An 8,962-nucleotide genomic window follows, 5' to 3' on the forward strand; every position below is an offset into this window, starting at 1 on the left:
ATCAGGCTCCTCTGTCACCTGAGGACCCATCAGGCCTGACAGACATCATCCTTGACTTTGAGGGACCACTGATGATGAACAGGCCACATCTAAAGTGATCCTGTTACACTCTGCTTGTCATCTCCATCAGTGGCTTAAGGGTGTCAAAGGATACCTCCTTTATTGATCTATTTAATGGCTCCCAATGGACCTGTCCTCCATGAATTTATCCCGTTTTGGAAAATAGCCTTTGCATATCCACCACTAGTTCTCAGGAAAATCCCCTGTGCTGAAGCTCCTGCAGCAGGTAGCATATAACCATTAAACCATGACTGCACTAGATAAACCGGCCTCCTCCATTAGAGGACCCACTGATCTCAAATGTGACAGGGATCAATGAGAAGGAGAGAGATTCTTATGTAACCAGTGTTCATACTATTTTGACTTAGGTAACTGACCATGCAGATAGATGGATTGGTGAAGAAGGCTTGGTAGGCTAAGAATGTTTTGGTAATCTGTTTAACTGTATATATTAAAGGCTGCATACATTTTCATGTTTACATATTTTCTAACTTTTTCCTATGCAATCTAAAGTAAGGAATAAAGGGGCTTATTTATTTCCATGTTGGTGTCTCAGCTATTCGTTGTTTTTCTCTGATTTCCTCCAAAGCTTGGAAAATTAGAGGAAATGCTGGTATATTTGAATTCATTACAGCATCATAGAACATTTAATTTCTGGCATGTGAGAGGCATTTGAAGAAATTACAATATCAACATGACTGACTCTTTTGCCTTTTCTGTGCTTAATTAGAAAATTAGCCAAGTAATTAAAAAGTAATCTTTTTCATTTTTTTCTCCTCTGTTAATTGTGTCATAAGGCAACATATAGGAAAATGTAAAAAAAAAGTGTGAAAACTGAAGTGAATTATATTTATATGTATATAAGTGGACCTGGAGAGTACTGATAACAAAGTGTTTCTCTTGAGCAGAAACAGTATAGTCGCACACAGATGCATAATTTCTGTTTTCTTCCTTAATACAGTTCCCCTAAATACTTATAACAATGCTGTCAGACTTGGACCTACATTTTCCTTCTGTATATGGACCTACAGTTTCCTCCTGATTCTTATAATCCACATATGGACAAAATATGTTCTTTCTCTGCTGATATCTTCTACAATACCTTGTCTCCTACTATATAATTTCAACTTCTTTTTCTAGCTGTATGTGGATATTGGGTTTTAACATATCACAATGTTGGCTCTGCAGACCCCAGAATGCTAATGTCTGCTGCCGAGCCCCTTTTTCTTCAATTTCAATCTGCCCCAGAGTATAGCAAAGGCTCCTGATACATAAATAACTGTTTAGGAAACAACTCAAAGTTCATTTCTTTCCCATACTCTGTGAATCCAAAAAGATCAAACTTAAATCTGGGAGAATATTTGGCAACAAACAGTAAATTCATTGAGAAATGTATTTGTTGAGAAATGCAAATAGTTATGGCCAGAAAAAGAACAGAATGGGATTTTGAAAGTATCAAGAGATTTTGTCTTGACTTGTTCTAAATAAAAACATTTAAATTACTATTTCAAACTGGCATTTCTTGGTTAGAAACTGATCTAAACCTTTAAAAGGGTTACAGAAAATGGTTAAGCTTTATAAGAATGAAATGAAACATCTTGTTTCACACCCATGAAAAATATTGGGTCAACACGAAGTGACATTTTAGGTTTCTGTGGTTGCATCTTCCTGTGTGCTTTAATTAACTGATTAGCTCTGCAGTAAAGTATCCATGTTTACACATGCGGTAGTATTAGGCACAGTAAATTAACTCTACTGTAAGATAGTACTGTTGGGGATGGCACTATCCTATGGCAGTGTCGTTTACTGTGCTGCAATGCACGTGCAGGTGGTGACCAGGACAGCAGCACTGTGAAGCAGGGCAGAGCAGCCCACAGCTGGCAGCAGGCTCAGGGGGTCAGCCACATGGATCTGCAGTTTTGGCACGCTTGAGCTCCAGCCAGTCCCTCTGTCTCCTGATGCTGCCACCCACAGACCCGGCCTGGCCCCCTCCAGCCTGCTGGCAGCCCAGGGCTGCTCCATCCTGGCTCAGAATGCTGCTGTCCTAGGTCCACATGTAGACACTGCACCTGGGAGTAGTGTACTTGCATTATTATCACATCACATTAATTGCACATGTAGATGCACTGTTTCACTGAAAAAAAATCCATTTACAGCTGATCTGAACAAGTTTCCCTCCACCTACCCCAGTATTTTAGGTTAGTTACTAAATAAAAAAATCTGTGCAGTTCAAATCACATCCCTAAACTGTGATCCCACCACAGTTTCTCTGTAATGCAATCATTATCTTTAATATGAACTTACCAAATACTTCAGACCCAACTACAAGCTCCTGCTTGTTTGATATACTTGAAGCTATAGTACAGAACATACTAGTATTTATAATCGACTGTCAATTTTAGCCATGAAATATTCAGGGAATCTCACAGGAATTAAAGTACTAATGTAAATCGTACTATACATTGTACAAAAGTCTTCGTATTACCTTTTTCATCTGTACAAGAAATAAAAAATAACAATGCTAAATAGAAATACATGGTAAAATATTTGTTTTTAGCATGGAATACTTTGCAAATATTAACTAATTATTGTTTTATTTAATCAAAAGCTTTGTGAAGTGGATAAATACTATTAACCCCATTTAATAGATGAAGAGGGTGTGGTAATATAGTAGGTTAGGTGTCTTGGTATGACTCCAGAAGCAAGTTTGAGTTTCATTCTGGACCCATGCCAAGTCTGAGTTTCATACTGGACCCTTTCTCAGGTGATCCAGCTGTACATGAAAAACTGCTTGTCTTAAGGTTGAAGAGTCAGAGGTGGTAGGACATGAATATTAGTCACATCAGCCTCTTGAATGCCATTAGAAATGGGGAGGTGTGCTTTAACTAGAGTAGACCTTCTGACCTCAAGGACACCATGACTAACTTAAGAAATGATTAAATTGAAATAATAGTAGAGAGAAGAGATCAGTACTAGGATAAAAATTATGCCTTTTCTAAGAAGACTTCTCTCTAGAAATATTTTTCTAAATAAAATACATGTTTTTAACGTTCTTAATATGTAAGGAAAGAAACTCTGTAATATATATATTGACATTATAATTAGTATGTGCATATTGCCAGGTGATCAGCTGATGTCAGTCAACATATTTCCATCTCCATGAAGACTGTATTTGAGTGCGCAATACAATGGGAAAAACAGGATGTGGACAAATGTATACTTGGAGCAGTTTAAGAAGGGGAGGGAGAACTGTTGCTTGGAAGCACAAGTAAGGAGCAATACAAACACACAACTGCTCCAACCTTAGCAGTGTAAGAAACAGGATTAAAGTTAGAGCTGTTTGTCTTCAACTGTACTCCCAACTGGTGCATACCTAACTGTTAGAACATAACAGGTGCTGCGTGGTCCAGAACAACAGTTTGCTGTCTCATTTCAAAACTGATTGAAATGTACTTTTGTCCATATTCATAAGCTACATTGTCTCAGCAAGGAGACTGGGAACAGAGATGTTGGGCCAGAGAGTCTGGTGAGACATTACTAGCATTTACTGGACATCTAAAAAGTGGGACTGGAACTGGGTAGGTGAGGAAAATAGACTTGGGCCAAGAAATTTAAAGAGATAGGACTGGTAGTGGCAGAGTGTGGAGGCAGCACAGCAGGAGTATACTTGGGGATAAGCAGATGAGTCTTGTGCAAAATAAATACCAGCAATCTCCAGAGCCTGGAATAGATCTCTGAGCTTACCATTCCACTGCTGCCAGAAACTGTGTGTGAAACTCACTGACAAAATGTCCCATCCCTCTATTATACTGCCCCAAATAAAGGATTTCTTTACTACAACTATCAGTTCTTCAGTTAAGTAAAATGGAAGAGGTCTGTGAAAAGATCTAATAATGATTATAACTCATGGGTATCAATATGATGCAGCATGAGGAAAAAATAGATTTATAAAACATAGGAATTTATACACCAACATGTTTTAGACAAAGTTTATTAAAATTGCAAAGTGAAGCACCCACATACTAGGAAATTTCAGAATTAAGGCTGCCCATACAATCTTGATTCAGCCCCATATTCATGTGCTTTATGATATGACAGGCCCAGGGCAAACATACCTTTTAACCATTTTTAAAGGGGAGCAGAATCTCTGCTCAGGAGAGTACATCAGCTGTTACAATGTAATTGTTACATCTCCATACTTATAATAATAATTCAAGTTAGCTGAATCACTGTAACTGAATGAAATATGATTAAAAGTGTAAAAGTGTTGTTACACTTGTATCACTACAGAAATGCACAACATAAGCTTTTATCATAATAGCATGTGTCAGTATATTTTGATATTAATACAACTGTTGCATTTGTCTATACCTTCATACTAACCTTCAAGAGATATGCCTCATTCAGTGCACAAAATCAGCCTGCTCTGAGGATCAATCATTGACAAAGGAAGTTGTTGTCTGCAACAGCTTCTCTTATGCAGAAGTTAGAAGATATGTAGTGAAAGAAGCAGAGAACTGCAGGATGCCCATGGTTTGGAATACTGAAGGTTGCCCAGGAGCTCGAATTCTTTCCTTGCTTCTGCCGCAGAAAGGCTGTATAAGGATACTTGAGACATTTTGACCAATTTTTTTGAACAGTCATTTATCTGTGTTCCTAAATTTCCAGGTGCCTAAAATGAAACTTTGGAGTTCTGAGGTGAAGAAGTGCTGAGCACTTGGAACTGCAGCTGAAATCAATGGGAACTGTGTTTTGAACAAATTAAGTATGATATATTTCTTAAGTACTCTGGACATACACAGTGCCTGGGGCACCCAAAATTAGTGGAACCTCTCTTTGCCTCAGCTCACCACCTATAAAGTAGGGATAATACCACCTCTTCACCTCACCGGGATGCTGTGAAAATAAATTAATGTTTCTAAAATACATGTATAATTTAGTGATAAGCAGCATTGAAAAACCCATGAGGATTCATAATTCTGACTTCAGAGCAGGTTTTGAATAATGTGTGCTAAATAAGGCATAGGCCACACATTTGAATAATAAGGATACAACAAAATATAGAATAGAAGCTCATTAAATGTGCACAGTTTATTCTGTGCATTGAATGAGGCAGGGTCTTATGAAAATAATAGTATGTGCCCATGTAACTGAAGGCTGTACCATAATGTATAAGCACCAGGGGCAGGGGGAAAAGGGGCCATATAAGTCAGATAGGCAACTTTAAATCTGGCATTTCCTTACTTCATTTTGCAACAGCATTTTACATAAATTTGTGTGTATGCAATATATAAAAAAATGAAAGAATGACCTTCATCTATGATGTCCTTGTACTTGAACAGTAACATTTACTGCAGATTTTATTATAAATGCCTTAATGAAATTCTAATCAATAATACTTTACAGAATAGCAAAAGAACTGAATACATTTGTAGGTAAAAGGAAATGTTATTATCTCAGTTCAGTAAGTATGAAAAAGAGATGAAAAAAATCTGTTTTTATATTAAAAATGAGCACAGCTGTATAGTTACATAATAAAGTATTGCTTGTATCCATGGCAATAGAGAGCAATTGATGCACCACAAGTTATTTTTATAAATCCAAACAAAAAATTCAATCAGAAATTTCTTTTCCAGCTTTTTGGCATTGTATATTTTGTATCTCTACATAATATACACATTTATAGTGTGAATATCCTCATTATTGATCAGACATGTTGAATAAAACATGCTGTTTCCTCTGCATATTCAAGAAGATGAGGATGCCATATCCAACTACCAAATACTTCATGAAAGGTTTCCTTAGGATAGTATACATTGCTGTTTAGACTTCATGCATTCCCATGGGGTAATTTCCTACGCCAGATGCATATTCTATGCAGTATCTCAAAGTTAATTAATTCTAAATTTTTTTTTGTTTTAGGACATTGTCACTGGAACTGCAGAGCACAATATCAGCCAGCTTAGATGAATGGTATACTCTCTGTGGATGACCTGCCACATGTTACCCCAGGCCTGAATATGTTTTTCCATATAGGGTAACAACTTACCCCAAGCCCATGCTAACACACTGGGGTAACTTGTTACTCCAATGTAATTTGTATATAAATGACAGGCCTAGACCCGTTTGGCCACTTTGGGTGGATGAATCTGAAAGGTCAGCATTCATTCACACCTCATTCATGTCCACTTCAGGTATCCATGGTAACTAATGGATGGCCATCCTCCACTCTGCTTTTGCAGAAGATGTGGTAATCCCTTTTGCTAACCACTTTGTTTGCAGGGTGTAAGGTCATCAAAATACCCTGCCCTTTGCCCGCCCCCCAACAAAAAATAACCATTTGTCACACCCAAATCCACCTCTGCTCTCTTTTCTCATTGCAAAACTCTACCTCACCTGCTCCTTTCATAACATACAAGCTAGTTTGGCCTACCTTTGTTGGAAGTGAGGACAAGGGGCAAAGGGAAGGCAGAGTGGAAACAGAACAACATCATACTGCAATACAGTGTATACTATGTAAATGGTAAGGGCTTGACACCCCCCCATGCTGTTTTACCTGATCTCAATAAGCCCCTGCATGTGTGGTTTCCAAACAGCATCCATCCACATTTGGCTTGCCTGCAAAGGGTGGATGCTGGTCTCTGGCTTCTGTGCCCAGGAGAGGGTGCTACCTGCACTGCCATAGGGCAGGGCAGAATTGCTTCTGTGACAGTATAGGTGGACAGGCTTTTCTTTGATTGTTATTTATACGCATTCAACAATAATCAATTTTTTTCCTTTTTTTCTGCAGTCCAGGATGAGAAGGCAGTGCATATTCAGTGCTGAATATTCATCTGGCTAGGCCACAATGGAAACTGGAAGCAAAGATCACGTTTAAGTAGACCACACTTTTTTTTGTAGGAGCTTGAAGAACAGTTGATCGACAGACAAATAAAATGCAGAATGATGGATACACATAATCTGTCTAAGTCCGTCAAGTCTGGTCTGACCGCCCTAAATTGCAAATTGCCACAACAAACCCCAGTAGAACATTCTGCAAGCATGAGTGGACGTTGTTGTTTTTGTCCAAGGACATGACCACAAAACCCCCAAAAGATGTGAGGATTGTAAGCTATTTACTTGTGTGCACCACAGTACATCACTGCTGCTTTGTGAGGAATGCAATATTTAGTTAAAACAGTTAGGAAATGTTTTTGGAAGTAATTGTTAGTTTGAAAACAGTGTGAACTGCAGACTTAGCAAATTGTTCATTCACATTTTGAAACTCTAAAAAAGTCTAAATGTTGCTCATAGTTCTAGTTAAATAATATTTTGGGTTCAAATCATCATAAATACTCTTTCAAACAATCTATGTTTAATCAATAGTTTTTGGTACATTTATACTGTTGTCACTAGTTCCATTTTGTTCATGCAGGTGGGGTAACAAGTTACCCCATAAAACCAACAATATCACATTGCATGGTAACAAGTTACCTCATGATAACAACGATTATGGTTTCATGAGAATGGATGAGGGTTAAAGTCAGACTGCAAAACTTAGGGAAACATGTGGGGAAGGACTTGATTTTTCTATATTATTAAAAAAGTTTTTCAAATTCATCACAGCTGGGAATTTAAGATAATCACTGAAAAATCAATGGAGAAGCACAGTATGAAGAAAAATTAAGATGGACAGGAAAAAGCATTTTTAATTGTAAGCTGGGCTTTCCCTGTAATGACTCAACCTCTTAATCTCCCTTGAATAGAAGTAGGTCAGATGTACAACATTTCATAGATGGATCAACATGATATACTGTACATAGAGAACTAGATTCTGTGATTGCTATACTGACTATAGTGGAGGTATACCAGCTGAGGATACTGGCAGTTTTCTGTAAAACAGGCAGAATATGTGCTGATAATAATGCCCCTTTCCTCCTATGTCAAGTTTAGATCCATCATGAAAGTTTACTATGGGTTACTAGCATCAAAACTATTTAGCTCTTGCAATCACAAATATCCATTCTATGCGTAGTTAACCTAAGGTATTGCCTTCATGGTCACAGCGTATGTCAATACAAAGATGTATCAGTACTTCAGATGCAAAGACATCAAACATTTTCTTGTATGTGCTCTTTTTACAGCAACCTTAATGGAGACATAACAGCAACATTAGGAAGAGCCTAGATCCATAATAATGTTTGTGGCACCTTTTTTTTTACTTTGATTTCCCTCTTTTACCATTATGTTCAAGTCTGAACTCTCAACTCATTCTTCAGATTCAAGAGTGAAAGTAGACTTTTTTCCTGTTCTGTTCACAAAAATAAAATAAATAAAATGACATACATCTCAGACTTCATCATAGTTTTTTAACCCACAGGACATTTTGTATACCCTAATAAGGTATGCCTTAATTCTATGCAACTTAAAAAATTAATGATTATTAATTTTCATTTGTATGTTATCTCCTATTTCCTTCTTTCTCTGCACTCCCTTTGCTTTTTTTCTCTCCAGATTTGATACTTGCTGGAATCACTTCATGTGTGGCCTTGGTAGTTTTACACCATGCCACTGATCTTCCATTGCTTTGAAACTACTTGTATCAGCATTTACTCCAGCAGTGGTGTTTGCTATCAAAGTGTCACTTGACTTGAGTGGTGCCAGGATTTCACCCCATGACTGGTCTCTCTGAAAATATGGGAGATAAAAAAGGATATATGAGAGTCCCAGAAAGACCTTAGCAGATCTATTCTTGTTTCTGTTCATTAAGACTATGCTGCAATTTACAGCCAGCACAGTTTATAGCACTTTTCACCAGTGCATTTTCTGATAGTAGATTCTGGCTTCAATACAGAGTATTGGCCTTAGATACAGGCAAACTTTTGCTTAATGTAGAAGAGTTTAAAATTCCCTCTCAGTGAAT

General features: G+C 37.5%; 1 long non-coding RNA gene across 1 annotated transcript in view; it reads left to right on the forward strand.

The window, feature by feature from the left end:
* The window catches only part of LOC149857249 (uncharacterized), a 29,493-nt gene extending 21,148 nt beyond the window's left edge, over window positions 1-8,345 (forward strand). Inside the window, exons 5-6 of the long non-coding RNA XR_016444190.1 lie at window positions 5,983-6,033; window positions 6,851-8,345. This is a non-coding gene — a long non-coding RNA (uncharacterized LOC149857249). The remainder of the gene's footprint in view (window positions 1-5,982; window positions 6,034-6,850) is intronic.
* The last annotated feature ends 617 nt before the right edge of the window (window positions 8,346-8,962 follow it).

The sequence above is a fragment of the Crocodylus siamensis genome, chromosome 9 (assembly GCF_052110815.1).
Source record: "Crocodylus siamensis isolate JL-2025a chromosome 9, ASM5211081v1, whole genome shotgun sequence".
NCBI lineage: Eukaryota > Metazoa > Chordata > Crocodylia > Crocodylidae > Crocodylus > Crocodylus siamensis.